The sequence below is a fragment of the Castor canadensis genome, chromosome X, assembly GCF_047511655.1.
Source record: "Castor canadensis chromosome X, mCasCan1.hap1v2, whole genome shotgun sequence".
Classification (NCBI taxonomy): domain Eukaryota; kingdom Metazoa; phylum Chordata; class Mammalia; order Rodentia; family Castoridae; genus Castor; species Castor canadensis.
The window spans coordinates 127,784,600-127,805,862 of NC_133405.1; the positions used below are offsets into that span (position 1 = coordinate 127,784,600).

At 42.9% G+C, this 21,263-nt stretch overlaps 1 protein-coding gene across 3 annotated transcripts in view; it reads right to left on the reverse strand.

The window, feature by feature from the left end:
* The window catches only part of Nhs (NHS actin remodeling regulator), a 324,344-nt gene that overhangs the window by 15,953 nt on the left and 287,128 nt on the right, over positions 1 to 21,263 (reverse strand). The window lies entirely within an intron of this gene.

Sequence of the window (21,263 nt, forward strand, 5' to 3'; positions counted from 1 at the left end):
TTTTAAACTCTCATCTATACCACTGTGGATTCAGTTAGTCATCTATCATACACTTAACCCATAGCAGGGCTTTATTATAACATGAATTATCCTTGGATGTGTTTTTTCATCTAGAAGATTGTGAATTCCTAGAAGTCACCAGGCATCAGTTTTCCTTGCAGTCTTCCCTGATGCCAGCAGCTTCTCCCGCATTGTGAGAGCTTCCCAAAGTATTTGTTCACTTGAACGATACCAGCTCTGTGTGTGTTAACAGTGATGAGAAACCAAACTAAAGTAAGGGTATGCCAAGATCTCAGGAGGAGGCAGCTATCACAGAATGCAAGGGACCTTCTTGGTGTGAATAGGTAAAAATGAATAGGCTCATTCATTTTTAAGCAGATTGAATATCATCTCCTCAGGCCTGGTTAACTTTGACCTGGATCTTAGTTAAGACTAATGATTTTGAAGGATTTATAGCTTCCTCACTGAAAATGATCACTTTGACAGATGTGGTAGATGTGGCTTGACTTCGGACACTAACCTGGTTCTATTTGAAGAATGACTCACAGAATGTGTGACTCATGAATGTGGAGGTCTCATATAAGATACTGGGCATGTAAACTGGAGGGAAAGCTCACAGAACTAGACAGAAGGGAGCCTGAAAGGAACGCTTCCATGGAAAAGGAACCTGCTTCAAAGAAAAATACAAGGCTTTGGTGTCTCATGAAAGGATTTTCAAAAAATTATACAGCAGGAAACTGTATTCAGAAAACATATGAATGATATTAATATTAATATATAAATTTTGGAGTTCATCCTAAATCTTCTAAGTCACCTCTCCTGTTGAGTATGTTTTCCAGGAGTGAGGGGTGAGGAGTGGATTTTTTTTTTATGTGTTTGAGAAACCTATTTACCCCATTACACAAGTATAAGGTAATGTCTCATAATGATTAGGAATGATAGGACCAAGTCCAGAGTTAGTGTAGACTGTCAGTTTGGGCCACTGTGATTGAGTCAAGGTCTCCTTGGGTTATACTTCACAGCAGAGTCCTCCTCAGCTAATTGTCCCTCTATTATTTTGATAGTAGCTCCAATCTCCAGCTTGCAAGGGCTGAAACTGGGTACTTATGAGCTTGGGTACAGAAGAATGGTGCTCTTTGGTTCCTCCACCCAGTTCTAGATACAAGCACTCAAACTCCTGCAGATTTATAGTATTTGCATTAGTAATATTAACATGGGTTATAGTTTTGTTTCTGCCATGAATTAGTAACTGTCTTGGTGTTTTATATGTTTTTTTGGTGGCACTGGAGCTTGAACTCAGGGTTCACGTTTGCCAGGCAGGTGCTCTACCATTCCACCAGCCCTTTTTGTGTTAGGTATTTTCGAGATAGGGTCTCACAAACTATTTGCCCAGGCTAGCCTTGAGCCATGATCCTCTTGATCTCTGTCTCTTGAGTAGCTGGGATTATAGGTGTGAACCATCGGCACAGGACTATTGGTGTTGTATTTAAAGTGTCTTCTTTCCTATGTGCTGGTCAAAGGAAATAAAATTGTTCTGGTTAGATTTTTATACAATGAATGCAATAATCACTTCGTAGAATATTCATCTTTCTCTAAATTATCTAAGAAATCATATTGTGAGATATGCCCTCGCTCAGGGCATCTCTGCGTGGCCCAGGATGTCACTCCTTAATGGGGACTGATGGATCAAAGTTAGGCAAAGTTAGATGTTGACCAAACTTGCATAAACTAAATTTTTCTTTAATGGCTTTATTTAAATGTATCCTATTGCTTATTCAGAGAAATACACCATTGCTTGTTCATCACTATATTCCTATTGTCTCAATAGTGCTCCATAAATATTTGTTGTACTGATAGCAACCCTACATGGCTGACATAAGCAACAAAAGTCCCTCCTAGAGAAATAACATCAAATTATTTCCACCCGCATATAATTTTTTAAGACAACTTCCAGTACAAAGTCAAAGATACCAGAGAAAATAATACACTGTGAACAAGAAGCAACCTAAACAACAGATAATAGAAGCAGACGCATAAGGCTTCCTGATTTTCAGGAGTGACAGTGAACAACATTGGTTTCCCCAGAATAAGTATGTTAGGAGACCACTTATTTATTCATTCAAGAGCATTTCTTTGATGAGGGTCAAAATTAGTCACATTAGAAACAACTTGTCAGATGCAAAATAAAAAATAATTTCTCCTTCATGGATATGCATGTGCTCACTATACAATTCTTTCATTAAAAAAATTCTTTTTGCAGTACTAGGGATTGAATTTCAGGGCCTTCACCTTGCTAGGCAAATTTTCAACCACTTGAGCCATGGCCCTAGTTCTTTCAACTTTTCTGTACTATTGAGATTTTTTTCATGATAAAATGTTGGAGAAAAATTAAAAATCAAGGAAATTTCTCCTTTCTTTCCCAAGCTCACATTCTGGCCCTCTTGCTATTGAGGACTTAGACTCTAAATTGTGACATTTTAGAATAAACCAGTACCAGCCATCCATCTTGTTCCTAACAAAACATGGTTCTTTGATATCTTTACTTCATTTCTGTCTCTGCTGGTCCCATCAGGTCCTCAAATCTTTTCCCTAGCTTCTCAGGAGATTTCCTCAACAAAAGCTGGAGTTATACTTCCTTCCGGTGTTCAGAACAAGAAATAACAAACATTATGTTCAAAAGTAAGAAATTTCTTTAGTAAATGCTGTGTGTGTGAAAAGTTCATTTCCTAACTTTTGCGCCTATGAACAGTATTTCTACAAAGATTCCCTTAATCCTTCTCTTTCTGTCACAAAGGAAAAAAATCCTCCACTCCATATTTTACTTTCTTCTGGGGTTTATTTTATGTGCTGATGGGGGCTTATTTTGCTTCAAAACTTTCCAGAAGACATCTGTTAGAGTACTGAGGGTATTCCAGCAGGAAATGTTTTGAAAAATTGACTTTGGTTTGTGATCTAACTGATACCATATGGCATTTATAGCAGTTGACTTTCAGAGCTGACTTATTACTAGCATGCTGTCTTAAACCTGAGAAATATTTACTGAAGAGTGGGTGTTGCCATACATTTGAATACAGGAATAACACCTAAGAGCAAAGATGTCTGTTGCAAGCCACACGGTTCCTAGTGAGGTGATATGGGCTCCACTGTCACTCTGCCACAGGGCTTGTTTGTCCTTAAATCAACCCCTGCATTGAAGCACATACTATGGGCCATCTGTGAGGTGCAGGAGCTCCTATTTGCCTCAGATTCTTCTGTGTAGGAGTGTGTGGATGTGCTATACATAAATATCAGTTGCCTTGATCTTTGCAAAGGCTCAAAGAAGTCTGGCAGTGCCTTCTTTGCACATCACTCTTGGGGCTACAATGACATAGCACTTTTTCTGTTGGAAACTACCTGAAAGCCTCCACTGGCTAGCACTCTTACTTTCCTGATGATCAGAACATTGTTTCTAATTCTTCTTGGGGAAATCCACCAAGGTAAACAGCCACAGGGAAAACAAAATGATGAGGGAGGCAGAAGCTTAATGCACATCTTGTGCTTTCATTATCTCAGTCTTTCTCCCCCTCACAACCCTCACCCCCAGCAGTCAGAGCCTTCAGCTTCCCCAAAGGGGAAGTGCCCAAACTCTCCCTACTGCTTGAAGGAAGCGTCCAAACACAACTTAATAAGATACTGACAACTTGTGAAAAACCCAAGGGAATGTCACTGAAACAGAATTCTGGACAATGGTTGTGAGCTAGAGAGGGAGCTATCTGGGAACAGATGCCTACTGTGTTTTCTTTTTTTGTTTTTGCTTTTTGGTTTGTTTGTTTCAGGCTGACCTGGAACTAGTGATCCTCCTGCTTCCACCTCCCAGATGCTGGGGTTATAGATGTGTACCACTATGCCTGACTCTTGAGTTCTTTTTTAAACTATGTTATACATTAATAACTATTTAAAACACAAAAATCTTGGCATGGTGGCTCACACCTGTAATCCTAGCTACTTGGGAGGTGAAGGGAGATTGGAAAGATTGCAGTTTGAGGCCAGCCTAGGCAAAAACATTTGTGAGATCCCATCTCAACCAATAGAAGCTGGGTATAGTGGCATGTACCTGTCATTCCAGCTAGTCAAGAAACGCTGACCCAGACAAAAATGCCAGATCCTATTGAAAAAATACTTACAGCAAAAAGAGCTGAGGGTGTGGCTCAAATGGTTGAGCAAGAATTTGCCTAGCAAGCACAAGGCCCTGAGTTCAAACCCTAGTCCTACCCCCCAAAAATAAAAATAAGAACACCAAAAATCATAGCTACTCAGGCCTGGGAAAAATCCCTTTATCATTAATAAATCTTGCTATCCAAATCATACCTTTATTTACTTTGCCCTGACAAATGTAGCTGCCACCATTTCCTTAGTTCTCCTGAGAAGTACTTTGCAAAAGAATATACAAAAGATATAAAGGTATATTGAGGCATGGCTCAAATGGTAGAGCCCTTGCCTAGAAAGTATGGGGCCCTGAGTTCAGTCCCCAGTACCATCAAAAGAGAAAACAAGATCTCCAAAGGTTCCCAACCTCCTCATTCATTGGAAAATTCAAATGAAAACCTCAATGAGGCACTACTGTATACTAGAGGGGCTAAGCTGAAAAATGTTAATAATACCTAGTTTTGGCAAAGATGGGAGCAACTCAAACTCTCATCCACTGCTGAGTAGAGTATAAATTGTGTAGCCACTTTGGAGACTGTTTGGTAGTGTCTAATAAATTTAAATATATATCTACTTTTTATTTCTTAGGTATATAGAAGAAAAATGAGTATATCCATAAAGAACCTTGCCTAAAAATATAAGAGATTTATTTGTAAAACTCCACAACTAAAATAAAATAAAACCCCACAATTAGAAACAACACAAATATCTGCTAGCAGCAGAATGGTAAACAGAGTGGGGAGTACTGTATTTATATAATAGAATACTATGCAGTAATCAAAAAGAACACACTACTGACACATACAACATTGATGTCAAAAAAGTATGTGATCCAGAAGAAGCCAGACACACAAGAGCACATGCTCATTCACTTTTGAATCCATTCTCTTTGTAGATGTTTTGGGTATGAAATCTGCCCCTGTGAGCAAAGCTTTAATGAAAATGGCAGTGGTGCAGTTTTCACCCAAAGAGAGGCTTTCTGAAAGGGAGGGTGCAACTGCAAAGCATATCTCTCTTCTTTTGATCTCAGCTGGAATGGAACAAAAATTCCTAAGGCAATAGAACCCCAAATAATTTATGCCTTTTTAAAGTTCAGGAACACTTTGTTTAATCATGTCCTATTAATGAAGCATTTTAAACATGCCAAGCATAACAAAATTATTTTTGGAGGCATTTGTGGAAAGCAGTCCCCACATGAATGGAAAAGAAGGCTTCCAGGAACCCAGGATGGAGAACACTTTGTGCTGGCTGCTCAGCTCAGTCATTTATTCACAGGAATTGCTCTGTACTGTCAAGAAGAACACAAAACAAGGCCTGCTGGATCAAGATCACTGTGAGGTTGATGCCAGGGAGTGTCTTATTCATCCTCGATGGCCAGCTTTGCCAATTAGTGGAGGCCCTGCCAAGGGCCACTCAGCTCCATCAATCCTCAAAGGTTGCTAGCACCCAATAAAAGACATGAGTAAGGAAAGGGCAGGCCTTGCTTTGAAGTATGAGGAAGAAAGAGTCTTTAACTGCTACATGCAGCACAAATACCCTCACCCAAATCAGAGGAGCCGGCAGTCTGCATCCACAGAAAAGCCCAGAGTTGGGGAGGTGTTGCCCATTGTTCCACAGCGGTGAGGCTTCACGTTGGTAACTCAGGCAAGATGTTGTAAAAGCTCAGTGGGGTCATACATGACCTTGCTACAGTCAACTTTTTAAGAAGTATGTACGATGCAAGTCATACACATTCTGCCTTTCCTGTTTTTCCTTTTATTTTTCTCTGAGTACAGCTCTGTGGATGTCATCACATGTATAGATTCATGTAACCACTACCACAGTTAGGACACAGAACTGTCCCATTACTTCCCTCAAAACTCCCCTGTGCTACCTGTTTATTATCACAGCCTACTCCCATCCTCTCCCGGCAGCCATTCCATCACTGTGGCTTTGTTTTTTTTGAAAATGTTACATGAATGGAATCATACAATATATAACCTTTTTAGACTGGCTTCTTTCATCTAGAATAGTGGCTCTGGGATCTATCTAAGTTGTTGTGTGTATCAACAATTCATTCCATTTTATTTTTCATAGTAGTCCATTGTCTGTCTATGTTTTGAACAGTGGAAAAGTCTCAGGTATGCAAGAGAATGTCAACCTGAGACTATTCTGTACTGATGCATATAGACAAGTCATTTTACTGAGAGTTCCACAGCCAGGCAAATATTTTAAAAAGAAAGAAAGAATTCCAAAACTAAATTCTTTTTTTTCCCAAAACTAAATTTAACACGGAATTTTCTTTACTTCTCACGATATTTAATCTGAACCAGACTCATTGGTTAATGCTTTCATCAGCTATTGTGCTGGTTGTAAAGTTACTGTCTGCCAGATCCAAACCTATTCTTCTGTACTCTGCTCTGTGATGCCAGGGCTCTGAAAACATTTCTTTTGTGCCAGCTGCTCCCTCTTAGGTTCTGCTGGTAGGGTTGCAAGAGGGAGACTACAAGGCTAGAAGAGGAAGGGTCTTCCTTCTCCCTGGTGCTCACTTCCTGTTAGCATCATCCCAGCAATGGTCCCTTACTCCAGCCATGGCAGTTGGCTTCAGCTGTCATCGATTCCACCCTCCCACAACCAGCCTTATCATGCCTCCTCAAAGATTCCAGTCAGACAGTGCCCGTTTCTTAGAGGGCTACCAGCTCGCTGTGGTTCTTCTTTTGAGCTCCTGATGTATTAGCACCCATCAGGCCGCACCTGCTCTCAGAGGTCAGGTACCAGCTCCTCAAAGGGTTCTGAACTTCGAAGGTCCAGGAGCACCATCATCAGCCAGGCCCTGGTGCCTCTTCAGAGCTCTGGGCTCTGATACCATAGGGCTGCTCTTGTAACTCCACCCCTTTCCTCCTGTTCTCCCAGCCCTAGGCATGTTAGCTGCATGTCGCTGTTACTATCTCAGTGTCACTTCACTTTCCCATTCATCTTTTCACTTTTATCATAATGTCCCTATATCAAACTCTTGCTGTTAAAGTATCTCATGGGGGTTTCTGATTTCCTCACTGGATCCTGACTAATAAAATACATGGTGCCAGGCTTTCACCCTCTGGCCTGCTTTGCCTAAGACAATCCAAATTCCTTACTACTTCCAGTTCCTGAGTCCCATCAGAAAAATATGAGCTAGGGAGATGCTTTGTGAGGTTTAAGATGATTATGATTTCTGCAGTTTATTTTATATCAGAGAGGAGAGCAAACATGATCTCAAAAGAAAACTGCTTCTGATGATCCTTGAAAATGGGTACAGTGGGAAAAAGAATGTGCTGTGGTCAAGAGCTGTATAATTATGCCAGGTGCTGGGCTGAATTCTTCCAAGAGAAATGTCACATCAGAACAGCAGGTATAGGTATAGTCACAAGCTATTTACAGTCAGTCTCCAAGATCCATCATCCATCCTTGGCAAAGACCACAGGTGAGTTAGATGGGAAGTATAATAGGTACTATTGCTTCTGTAGTCTTATATTTGAAACTAATATCATGCTTTTCTCTTCCCACATGTTAGTCAGATTTGTTGTTGTTGTTACTGTAACAAAATAACTAAGCAAAACAACTAGGGGAAGAAAGATTTATTTTGGCTTGTGATTTCAGAGGTTTTAATCCATGATGGTGGGGAGGGTGTGAAAGAGCTGGTCGTTCATATCATGGTGACCAGGAAGAGGAGAGAGAGAGAGAGAGAGAGAGAAAGGACCTGTGTGGCTGACTTTCTTTCACTCTGGCCTCTACCCTTGGGGTAGTGACACCACAATTCAGGGTGGGTTTTCCTTCCTTAGTCAATCCTCTCTGGAAGTGTCCTCACAGACAAACCCAGAAGACAATATCTTCACTGGGCACCCAGCTCTTAGATTAATTTAAATTTCCATTTCTTATATGTTCAAAGGCTATTTTTATATCACTTAGAAATTATTTGCACAGGGCACCAGTGGCTCATGCCTGTAATCCTAGCTATTTAGGGTGCAGAGATCAGGAGGATCATAGTTCAAAGCCAGCCCAGGCAAATAGTTTGCAAGACCCTATCTCAAAAATACCCATTACAAAAAAAGGGCTGGCAGAGTGGCTCAAGTGGTAGACCACCTGCCTAGCAAGTGTTAAGGTGCTGAGTTCAAACCCCAGTACCACCAAAAAATTTAGTTGTTCATGGCTGGGTGCAGTGGTCCACACTTATAATTCTGGCTATTCAAGAGGGTAAGATCAGGAGGATTGTGGTTCAAGGCCAGCCCAGGCAAAAAAGTTAGCAAGAACCCCTCTCAACAAGTAAGCCAGACTTGGCGGCACACACCTGTCATGTCAGCTATGCAGGAGGCATAAATAGGATTGTCCTACTGTAGTAGGGAGGAGGGGACAGCATGGCAGGTAACTTAAACTTAAGGAAACTGGACATAAGAAGGGTCACATAGCACTGAGGATAAAGTAGACAGTGAAATAGTATGTAGCTATATACTTCTGTAATCTGCTTGCGAGGGTATATAAAGCAAATCCCCTTTGTTCTTGGGACTCAGCCTTTGGACACAAGTCCGCTAAGTCTGTGCCAACACAATAAAATATTGCTTCCTGTGGAACTGCTTTAGTGTCCTGTCTCTCTGTTCAAGAATTCTACAACATTTCTGGGGGATTGTCTGGGATTTGGAGATGGTGTTTTCTTCACCTCCCTTGTCACTGGGGTACATCTCCCAGACCTCCAGGAGAAGTGATCCCGCCAAGTGCCAACAGACAGTTTGATCCAGAGGAGGGACTCGCCTTCCTGGAGAGTTGGGGTGAGTGTCTCGGGTGCACAATGGAACCTGGAGAGGCACAGGATCCAGCAAAGGGAGTGCCGCCCATCAGACTGGTAAGAACCTGGGTTCAAATATTAGGCCTGCCCCTAAGTGGCAGAAGGGGAGCCTGATCATCTCCCAGAATCACCCTAGTAGCTTTGAGCAAAAGCAAAACCATTACTCCTAGGCACTGAGAGTGGGGCAGAAATGTTGGGTGTCTGCATGTGAATGTGTGTGACTGAGATGTAGCCTGGTTACAAAGCAAAAGTGAGTTCTGATCCGCGGGTCCATGGTGAACTCATATGGTCTAGGGTGAGCCCTAACAAGGTCTCTGGCCTGGGGATTATATGGACTCACTATGACTAAGAGATGCCTAAAACCCCATGAGGGGAGCTGCCAGAGATGGACAAAGCTAGTGAAGACCCTGTGTAGGTGCAGTTCCTGGCCAGATGACCATGTCCAGGTGCATATTGTCCTTCCTTGTGTGTCAGAGAAGAGGACCCCTTACCTCTCTTCCAAAACCCCCTTCCCCTCTGTTTCTGTCTTGACATCTGGTAATAGGAGGAAACGGGTGGAAATCAGTGTAAAGGCACTCCCTTGGAGTGTATACTTAAAAACTTTAAAAAGGGATTTAATGGGGACTATGGAGTCAAGTTAACTCCTAACAAGCTTAGGACCCTTTGTGAATCAGACTGTCCTACTTTTGGTGTAGGGTGGCCCCCGGAAAGATCACTAGACAAGACTGTAGTCAATGAAGTTTTTAAGTTAATTGTAAGGAAGCCTGAACACCTAGATAAGTTTCCCTACATTGATTGCTGGCAGGATGCAGTTCTCAGCTGGCCTGTGTGGCTAAGACCCAGTCTGGAAGAGACCTGTAGGATCATGGTAGCTAGAGTAGCCACAACTTCAAAGTGTAGGGAGAAGCCAAAGGAGCCCATACTGGCCAAGGACCCAAGGAAATGCCACCACCCTATGTGCAACTTTATCCACCCCTGCCACTGGCACCCAGCTCCATACCCTCACCTTCGATGCCAGAGGGGAAGCTTGAGGGACAGTCAAGTGGGGGGTCTCGACTTCCCCACTTCCTCGGGTCCCACAGATCCTAAGTGTACCCCAAGTCTGACAGTTCTCATCCCACACCTCCCATTCAATTGGGGGTACCCAACTAGTTCCAGCAAGGACCGCTTTTCTCTCCTCAGACTCCCACCACCCTGCAGATGCCCCTGAGAGAAGCCAGAGGCCTGCTATATTATGACTGGCATGGTCAGATGCAAGGAGGAAGGTCTACCAGCCCTTCACCACCACAGACCTCCTAAACTGGAAACATCAAACTCCCTCCTTCATGGAAAAACCTCAGACTCTGATTGATTTGATGCAGTCCTTCATCCAGACTCATAAACCCACCTGAACAGACTGTTGACAGCTTCTTCTGACTCTATTTAATACTGAAGAATGATGCTATACAATGTTGGTTGCTGTAAAGTGGTTGGAAGATCATGCCCCTGCCAGCACTTTTAATGCCCAAGCCTATGCTCAGGCTTAGTTCCCCAAGGAAAACACCCATTGGGTCCCTAACAATGATTAGACTACCAGCAGTTGAACAGTATCAGGAGGCACTATTAGGGGGCATGAAGGAAGGAGGAAGAAAGGCCATTAACATGAGTGAAATATCAGAAGTCCTCCAAAGACTGGAAAAGTCCTGGTCAGTTTTATGAGTGTTTGTGTGAGGCCTTCCACTTGTAAACCCCTTTTGACCCAGAAGCCACTAAAAACCAGCAGATGATTAATGTTGGCTTTGTTGGCTAGGCCCAAGGAGACATAAGACGAAAATTGCAGAAACTGAATGTGGCTACAAAGGTTTTTGTCAATTGAGACCAGGAGGCAAAATGGGAGGCCAACAGGAAGATGAAAAGGAAAGTGGACCTCCTTGCTCCAGCCCTTGTTGAGCAGTCAGGTGGTCCCTGGTGGGTTGATCTAAATAGAGGCAGGGGCAGTTACCATGGATGGCAAGTGATGCCCATGAGACACCCCCACTCCAGGGAGGAATTAGGGTGAAACCAACGTGCCTACTGTCACCAGGATGAGCACTGGAAGAATGAATGTCCCCAGTAGGCCAGGGACTCCCAGAGGGGGACTCCTCCCTGGGGAAGCCAGCACCTGGGAGGAAAGCATAGTCAGACTGGCAGCCTTGGAAGGCTATAAGGAGGAATAGGACAGTCTGGGCTCCATTCTACTGGGTCCCCAGGAGCCTATGGTCCAAATGAAGATAGGGGGCCATCCCATTGATTTCATGGTGGATACAGGTGCAGACCATTCAATTGTGACCCAGCCAGTGGACCCCTTTTCACAGAAGCATGCAACTGTTATCAGGGCTATGGGGAACAGGGCCCACTGTCGCTTCTTAGTATCTAGACAATGCAATCTTGGGAGCCATGAAGTAAAGCACAAGTTCCTTTATCTCCCTAATTGCCCCATGGCCTTAATGGGTAGAGACTTGCTATGTAAGTTGAGGGCACAGATAACCTTTGATCCTGACTGCACAGCAACCTTAAAGCTGAGAGGACCCAAGGCAAGAATTCTAACCCTGCACAAGAAGAGGAATGGCAGCTCTATGCCCCTGGGGGAAGGTCTTCTGAGATTTCTGAGCTTCCCTTCAAGATTCCAGGCATATAGGTGGAAGATAACCCCAAGGACTGGTCCAAAACGTGCCCCCCATAGTGGTGGAATTAAAGCTTGGAGCCAACCCCATCAGCCAAAAACAGTACTTCATTCCCCAGAAGACCCAGGTTAGAATTCAAAAACATCTTGACAGACTCCTAAAATAAGGGATCCTCCAACCTTGCCAGTCATCCTGGAACACCCTCTTATTACCCACCCAGAAACCAGGGACCGAGGCTTTCAGGCCAGTTCAGGACCTCTGGGCACCCTATGGTCCCAAATCCGTGCATGCTTTTAGGCCTTGTCCCAGCTGAGGCAAAAGTTTTTAACCTGCCTAGATCTTAAGGACACATTTTTATGCATCTGCCTAGCCCCACAGAGCCAGCCTATTTTTGCCTTCCAGTGGGAAAATCCCAATGGTGGAGAAGCGACAGCTAACCTGGGCTTGGTTGCTGTAAGGTTTCAAAAACTCCCCCACTATCTTTGGAACTGCCTTGGCATCTGACCTCAAAGCTTTCTCAGCTGACCAGCATGGCTGCACACTCCTCCAGTATGTGGATGACCTCCTGCTGGTTGGACCAACCCTGGAGGACTGTATGGAAGGGACTCACCTCCTTCTCTCTTTTTTATGGGAGGCAGGATACAAAGTTTCTTGGAAAAAGACCCAGATTTGCCAAGACACCATCAAATACCTTGGCTTTCACCTGTCCCAAGGACAACGCAGACTCAGCCCCGAGAGGAAACAAGCTATCTGTTCTATTCTGGCCCCTAAGACCTGCTGGCAAATCAGAGTTTTTGAGAGCTGTAGTTTTCTGCTGAATCTGGATCCCTAACTACTCCCTCTTGGCCAATCCCCTCTATGAAGCCACAAAGTGGAGAGAACAGGAACCCTTAGTATGGGAAGAGGAACAAGAGAAAGCCTTTAAACAAATCAAGAGGGCATTCACAAATGCCCCTCCTCTAGGCCTGCCAGAAGTGACAGTCCTTTTTCTTGCATGTCCATAAGTGAAAGGAGACAGTTGTTGGGGTCCTGACTCAGCTATTCGGCTCCTGGCACCATCCAGTGGCTTACTTGTCAAAACAACTCAATGCCATTTCCTAAGGCTGGCTGCCTTGCCTGCATGCCCTAGCAGCCACCGCTGTCTTGGTGGCAGAAACAGACAAGCTTACCCCAGGGCAAAAACTCACTGTCTGGGTTTCCCATTTCATCCTGACTCTCATGGAATACAAGGGGAATTATTGGCTGACCAACTTTTGGATGGTCAGATACCAGAGTATGCTATGTGAAAACCCATGGATCCGGCTGGAGGTTGTTAAGACTCTAAACCTGGCTACCCTATTGCTGGTTGATCTGGGCCCCCTGGAGCATGACTGCCTAGAAATTATAGATAAGGTTTTCTCAAGCTGGCCAGATCTAACCAATCAGCCTATCAGCCATCCAGATATTGAATACTTCACAGATGGCAGCAGCTTTGTCCAGCACAGCACACACTTTACCAGGTATGCAGTGGTAACTCTGGACTCAGTCATTGAGGCCTGCCCGCTGCCACTTGGAACTTCTGCACAAAAGGCTGAACTTGTCACCCTCACCCAGGCACTCCAGCTCACTGCAGGAGTGTGGATAAACATCTTTACTGACTCTAAATATGCCTTCACAACCATTCATATCCATGGGGTCCTATATAATAATGAGGAGAGGGGCCTCATTAACTGGGAAAGAAAAAGTATCAAATATGGGCAGGAAATCCTCGAATTGCTAGATGTTGTAGGGGCTCCTAAACAGGTGGCAGTTATACACTGCCCGGACACCAAAAAGGAAATGCAGCAATTGCTCAGGGAAACTGGAGAACTGACAGAAAGGCCAAGCAAGCAGCCCTCATAAGGGGACTGACACCAACTGCCCTGACTGCAGCCTTGTTCCTGTGTCCCTTACTTGAATGGGACCCACGGTACACACCAAAAAAACAGGCTTGGTTCAAGACTGAGAAGGGAATTTTTCTACCAGGCAGCTGGTTGAAGTTTACAGATGGTTGCATAGCCATCCCTGAGTCATTGGCTCCCACATTTGTCAAGCAGTTCCACGAAGGAACCCATTCAGGGCAGGTGACCCTCGAGACCACCCTGGCCCAGCACTTTTATGTCCCCAAGCTCTTCAGCATGAGTATGCAAAAGATGTAGCCTGTATGCCAAAAACAATCCCCAGCAGGGACTGAGAGCACCACCCCAGGTGCAAAGCATTGGCAGAACTCTTCTTGAAGACCTGATCGTGGGCTTCACTGAAATGCCACGAGCCTGAGGATGCAAGTGTCATCATTGTTCATTTTTACCTTCTCAGGATGGGTGGAAGACTTCCTCACATGGACTGAAAAAGCCTGGTAGGTGGCCAGATGCCTGCTAAAGGAGATCATCTCTCAGTTTGCAATACCCATGTCTACTGGGTTGGATAATGGGCCAGTCTTTGTGGCTGAGGTGGTGCAGCTGATGACTAAGGGCTTAGGAATCACCTGGAAGTTGCATATGGCTTGCCACCCCCAAAGTTCAGGAAAAATGGAACATATGAATAAGATCCCTGAAATTACAGTCGGGAAAACTATGTTAGGAGACACATCTGTAGTGGGATCAGTTACTACCCATAGCATTACTAAGTGTTGGGGTTAACAGTGAGGACAGCCATGTTAGGCTCAGTCCCCCTCCTCCTTTGCAGGTGGCTTACTGGAAACTCCCCACCCGACCCCAAATACTGACAAAGGGCCAGTTGTTAACCTTTATCTCCAGATGGGTGCCACGGTCAGTCGAACAGGCAGTAACCTAACCACAACTTATCTTTCTTGGTTGCCCAGCAACAGTATTCCTTCATGACCTTCCTGGTACTTTTCCACTAGCCCCCTATATCTAGCCCAAGCCTGTGTGTGTGGCAGTGGGTTCTAGCTCTCTTGCTGCAGTCCCCTTCCACAGGTTTATTGCCTAAACAATAAACCCTGTGCTGGTGTTTGAGCCATCTCTCTACCTCTTCCATGCCTCTTTCATTTCTAACACTAAGGATTAGGTCTAGTCCCATGAAGCGGACAGGACTTTCACCCTTTGAAGTCCTTCATGGACGTCCATCCTCCTTAATCAGGGGTATACGAGGGACCTCAAAGAAATAGGTGACTTCACCTTGAGACAACAGATGCAGTCCCTGGGGCGGCTCTTCAAAAATCAATGACTGAGTCCGGGAGAGACTTCTCATTAGCCTGACAACTCCCATGCATCCTTACAAACCAGGGGATGCCATCTGGATAAAGGAATGGAATGTCCAACTGTTAAAACCCCACTGGAGGGGCCCTTTTGTTGTTATTTTGTCTACCCCCACCACAGTTAAGATAGCAGACATTGTTCCCTGGATCCACCACAGCTGAGTGAAGCCAGCTACTATTGAGTGGGAGTGCATCCTTGATCCGGCTTCACCATGTAAGATCACCCTCTGAAACATCCAGACCCTCCAGAATTTCTAGCTACCTTCAGACAGCAATATGACAGCCTCACTTTAGTCACTCTGGAAACTGACTAATCGACGCAGGGCAGAAGCCTGAGGAATCGACCACCTGGTGGGATAAGTGAACTGTTTCTATTGGAACAAAATATACAGCTACTGTCTGGTGTTACAGATCTGGTTTCCCTTCATGGTTCCAGAGCCCTCAATTTGCTGGCAAAACAAAGCACTAAAATGCACAATGCTATCTGTCAAAACCACTTAGCTCTAGACTACTTGCTTGCTAAGTGGAAACGGAAAATTTAACCTGAGCAACTGCTGCTTACAGATTGAGATGAAGGGAAGGTCATAGAAGAGATGACAGACAGAATGAGGAAGACTGCCCATGTTCCTGTCCAGACTTGGAAAGGATGGACTCCTAATGACTTGTTTGGAGGTTGGTTCTCTGCCTTGGGCAGATTCAAGACCCTGATAGGGACAATGGCTCTGGTCTTGGGGGCACCTTTAACATACCCTGTCTGGTCCCCCTGGCATTACAGTCTATCAGGACTATTATAGAGGCCACTATAGAAACAAAAACAGCCACCCATGTAATGATGCTATGAAAGTACAAACCCCTAAATCTTTTTGACCCTAGGTGGGTCTGAGCATCAAAGTGGGGAATAGTGTAGTAGGGAGGAGGGAGCATGGTAAGAAATTGAAACTTGAGGAAGCTGGGCATGAGAAGGGTCACATAGCACTGAGGATAAAGTAGCCAATGAAATAGTATGTAACCATATACTTCTGTAATCTGCTTGCAAGGGTATATAAAGAAAGTCTCCTTTGTTCTCGGAACCCAGACTTTGGACACAAGTCCTCTGAGTCTGTGCTGGCACAATAAAACAGTGTCAGGTCTCTCAGTTCGAGAATTCTGCACAGTATGGACTGATCTGGGCAAAAACAGGAGAACCGATCCAAAAAATAGCTAAAGCAAAAAGGGCTGGGGATGTGGCTCAAGTGGTAGAACACCTGCCTGGCAAGCACGAGGCCCTGAGTTCAAACCCCAGTAGCAGCAGTGTCCTAAATTGGGGTTTATTGTTCTTACCCTCTTAATTTATGATGTACTTACATGGTAGAGATACTGTGGCATTTTCAGGGAAATGGATGGGACTGGAGATTAGCATGTTAAGCAAGATAACCCAAGCTCAGACAAATATTGCATGTTTTCACTCATATACATAATCTAGACCTAAAAAAATACTAATCATATGATGTGATTATAAAAGGCAGATTTTTTTTGGGGGGGAGAACCAGCAAGAAGTTGAATATTATACAAATACATCTTATACATATGCATGAAAATAGTGCAGTGAAACATCAAAAACTGTTAAAAAGGAGGGGGGTCCCTTGCATTCTGTACTATCATCAAAGGATTGTTTGATGGAGATGTTCTTCTTAGAAGGTTGGAGGTGTAGAGCCAAGTGCTCAGGTGGGTTGCCCAGGTGGCTGTACCTCCAGCCTCTGAGTCTCTACGTACACAGCTGCATGGCAGGCCTTGCTATTGTGCTGTTGATTTTTCAGAAAGCAGCCATGTTCCTGCAAGTCTGCTTAGTTTGGAGGTACCATCACTGCCGGCCAGAATGGCTACTCTGACACTATTGTTGGCAACTTTCTCATGAGTTTTTGAACAAGGAGACCGGGCACCCTAAAGAGCCTCTTGCATTCATGCCTCTGCTGCAGCATCATTTCTGCCCCGGTGTTATGTGCACTGGAATGCTTTTCACTTCACATTTCCATGTAGAGAGAATATTGGTAAAGAAGTGCCTAACGTATCCTGGTTGAAATTTAAAGATCACCCTCAGTGTCTTGAAGGCTTTTACAGTTGTCATCGTCTACGTTGGAAGCTGTAGTCTGCTCCTACTGGAGGTTCAAAGCATAGAATGTAGTGCTGCATTAGTTTCCTGGATACACTGGCTTCCTAGCTCCCTGTGTAGATCACAGCTAATCCCTCAGAAACCTGGAATTGGCATTGATGGTACAACCTAAGGTGGAATAACAGACCTTTGAGCAAGCCAAAGAAACTTCTGTGCCAGAGTCAGCTAAATTTAGACTCTATTGAATCAGCATGTTGACATTCTAAAGTCTGTCTGTGTAGTCTCTTCATTCATGCATCTGCCCTTGGCGGTCTTTCTCTGACTCATTGCTTACTTGAGTGCTTGCTTGTGTATGAAGGACAATGTATACACAATTCTTAAGGAATGAAATGTCTAAGAAATACTACTGCAAAGAGATGGGAAATGAGTGGGGAACAGAGCGGGTGGCTGGGCAGGATGACTCAAGTGTAAATGAATGAGGAATCATTTGTGAAGTATCATTCAGACTTTGCGATCAAGTGTTGTAATATAGGAATTTTATATATATATATGCAATATATGGAAAGATTAATAATATCTAGATAGACAGATAGATGAAGAATTGTCTAATAGTCATCTGTTAGCTACCTGAGGTTCTTTGACTGGCATATTTAAAGTTCCTAAATTTATGGCTTTCCCCTTTTAGGTATGTAGGAAACCATTTTAATTCACGCGTATGCCTTATTGTTCCACTTAAAATTATACTCATGGATCCATGAATAAATATTTGTGGTGAAAGCAAAACAAAACAAAAGTTACTAAGATTAGCTGTCCTCTCCCCAGGGTGGTTATGTCACTCATTTATAATATAGTTAGACTTATTTGTTATTGTTGGTTTTCCACGAGGGGGTCTCCCCAAGTCTTAACTGATATTATTTATTTATGTGTGTGGGGGGTAAAATCTTACCTGGGATCTAAGACTGTGAGCTACACAAAAAATCTGCTCAGAGAAATGTCACTCTTCTTTGGCCACACTACCTCTTTCCCATTCCCCCATTCTTTCTAGACCATCTTCACCTACCCCCTTTAAGTAAACCAACCTCATTAGTTCTGATTTATCTTTCCTCTACAGTCAGTTTTGCTGTGCTAATTTTGAAAATGTGAATTTGTTCCAATGCAATTGATAGCTTAGGAGAATGATTTAAACATAATACAAAATTTGATTTGCTTTTGCATGATTTCATATATGTGAATTTCTAAGTGATTACAGGAACTGCTCCCAGTTGAAGTGAGCTGTGTAAGAATACAATACACACACACACACACACACATCCTCAGACATATGCCAGCCATACCAGTTAACCCCAAACTCAGTCACACCCAGTGTTGCAACCTTCCTTTCAATTTCAGATTAGTTTCTCTCAACTCACAAGCTCTCCTGATGTCCTTGTCTCCCGCCCCCAACAGATTCTAGGTGATCTGCCAATTTATCTGTGCCTTGTAAAGCTAGTCACATTTTATAGGTTTCCTTTTTCAGTGTTTTCCTGCAGTATTTGTGTATTTCTTAACCATTTAATATTGGCTCTTTCCCTTCCTCTCCCCTGACCATTCTCTCCCTCCCCCCTCTCTGATAGAAGTATTGTGTGCCTAATTTCTCTTTCCCCGTAAGTCTTTCAGTTTTTATTGTGCAGTTTTGCACAGTGTGAAGAGTTTTAGGGATACATATGTTGTGTTATTGCAGAACTGACTCTTTTATGCAAATACATAGATATCGGTGTGCTTTCATATACCCTTCTTTCTAAGAGAAGCATAGCATAAACAGTCTTTTGGGCTTTGCTTTTTTCAGTTAAGAGTATGTCCTGGAAATCGCCTCTTATTTGTTAATAAAGCTCTTCCTCATTCTTTTACAGCTGCATAATACTCCATTGTGTGCATGTCCTTTAACTCACTCCATCACTTTTCTATGTATAGGCATTTTGGTTGTTTCTAATGTCTTGTAATTATAAACAGTACTGCAATGAATGGCTTTTTGTACTATTGGAAATGTATCTTTAGTAGGACTGCTGGGGTAGAAAATAAGTACACCTCTAAACAATACTAAATATGTTGTAGGAGAGATAGTGAGTGTTTTGCCTTCTTCCTGATTTTATAAATGTCTGCTGGCTTTCAGACTAAGGTACATGTGTATTTTGTCATGTTAATGAAGTCTCACTCAATTCCTATTTTCTTGAGTCTTTTTATAAAGTAGACACTGAGTTCTGTTCAAGACTTTTCTAGCATCCCTGGAGATAATCATAGGCTTTTCCTCTTAGATCTATTAATATGGTATATGGTACTAAGACATGTCCTAAAATAGATGTCTTAATATTGGACCAACCTTTCATTCCTGGAATAAATCCCACTTAGTCATGGCATATTAATTTCTTAATGTGATATCCTAGTCTGTTTGCTTATGTTTAATTTAGTATTTTTGAATGAATAATTATAAGTGACATAAGTGTGCAGTTTGTTTTTATGGATTTTTAAAAATCAGGTTTAGGTGTCAGTGTTATACTTGCTTCATAAAAGAAAAAGGGAAGTTCTACTTGGGAGGATCACAGTTTGAGGCCAGACTGGACAAAAAGTTAGCAAGACTCTATCTCATAAACGAGTTGGGCATGGTGACAGAGACCTGTGATCCCCGGTACTCAGGAAGCAGAGGTAAGGGGATTGTAGTCTGAGGCCTTGTCAGGCAAAAGAATAAGACCACCCTATCTAGAACAAAACGAAAGCATAAAGGACTTGGGGTGTGGCTCAAGTGGTAGAGTGCTTGCTTAGCAAGTGTGAGGCTCTGAGTTCAGTCTACAGCACTGCTGGAGGAAGAAGGGAGGGAGAGAAGGAGGGAGGAAAAAGAAAGGGAAGTGATATTTCATTTTTGATGCTCTGAAACAAGTTACAGAGCTTTGTGGGTACATGGACTTGGAAGGTTTAATAGAATTCTTCTGGAAAACGGAGTGGGCCTGGCAGCATGGCTCCTTAATTACTTCTGTTTCTTCAATGGAAATTAATCTCTTTAAACTCACTTGCTCTAAAGGGGCCGTTTGGGGAATTATTTATTCTTCTAAGAAAGTATCCATTTAAGTTTTCAAATTTACTTAAAAAGTATTACTTTGTCATCTCTTATAATTTTTAAAATTTGTTTTTGTTTCAATGTTTATTTCTCCTATCATTGCTTATTTTGTTTATTTGTACTTTCCCCTTCTTTTTGTGGTCTTTTATTTTCAAACAACCAGGACTTTTATTTATTAATTGGGCATACTGTTTTTCTATTCTTTACTTCATTGATTTCTACTTTTATGTTATTATTTGTTTCCCTGTTTTCTTTTGCCTTTTTTTGTGTCTTTGCAGTTTTCTGAAATTTATTTTCAGTACTTTTTTTTGGTGGTACTGGGGTTTGAATTCATGGCTTCACGCTTGCTAAGCAGTTGTTCTACCACTTAAACCACTCTGCAAGCCCTTTGGGTCTTGTGAACTATTTGCCTGGGCTGGCTTCAAACTGTGGTCCTTCTGATCTCTGCCTCCCAAGGGGCAACAAGTAATTCTAGCTACTTGGGAGACTGAGATTGGGAGGATCACAGTTCAAGGCCTGCCTGGGCAAACAGTTCATGAGACCCCCCCCCATCACCAAGATAACCAGAGCAAAATGAACTGGAAGTATATCTCTGCCTCTTGAGTAGCTAGGATTATAGGCATAAGCCACTGGGGCCCCACAACTACTACTGCTTTCTTATTGTTTCTGTTTACCTGTCATACCTTTGGCCATCCATTTACAGAGTCTTTCTGAATCATTTTGTTTTAGGTGTGTCTCATGTATACAGCATATAGTTGGGTCTTACTTTGTAAGTCAAATTAAAAGTTGTTTTTCTTTTAATGGGCAAGTTAAGCTCAATCACATTTATTGATATGCCAACTCTAACACATTTTGTATATTTTTATATTTGTTAGTTTCTTTCTCTATAAGAAATATCTTTGCTCTTTATAAAACCATTTGTTGCTATTTAAGAAGACTGTAATTTTTCCTAACATCATCTTCGTACTTACACCATGGTAATGGCCTTGGTCCATTGTTTCATCACTGGAGCTTTTGCTATCTACTTTATCTTTTCTTACTGGTACCCTTTAAAACCACCTATTGCCTAGACAGCGATTGACGAGCCTGTTCTATTTTCTTCTTTACTTCTCTCGTCTCTCATTTTTAGCTGCATTGTGTCTATTGTCACATTTAACATATGTACATTAGTTTTCCATCCTCATCCCTACCATAGTTTAAAGTTTTAGATCTACATGTCCACGTATCAA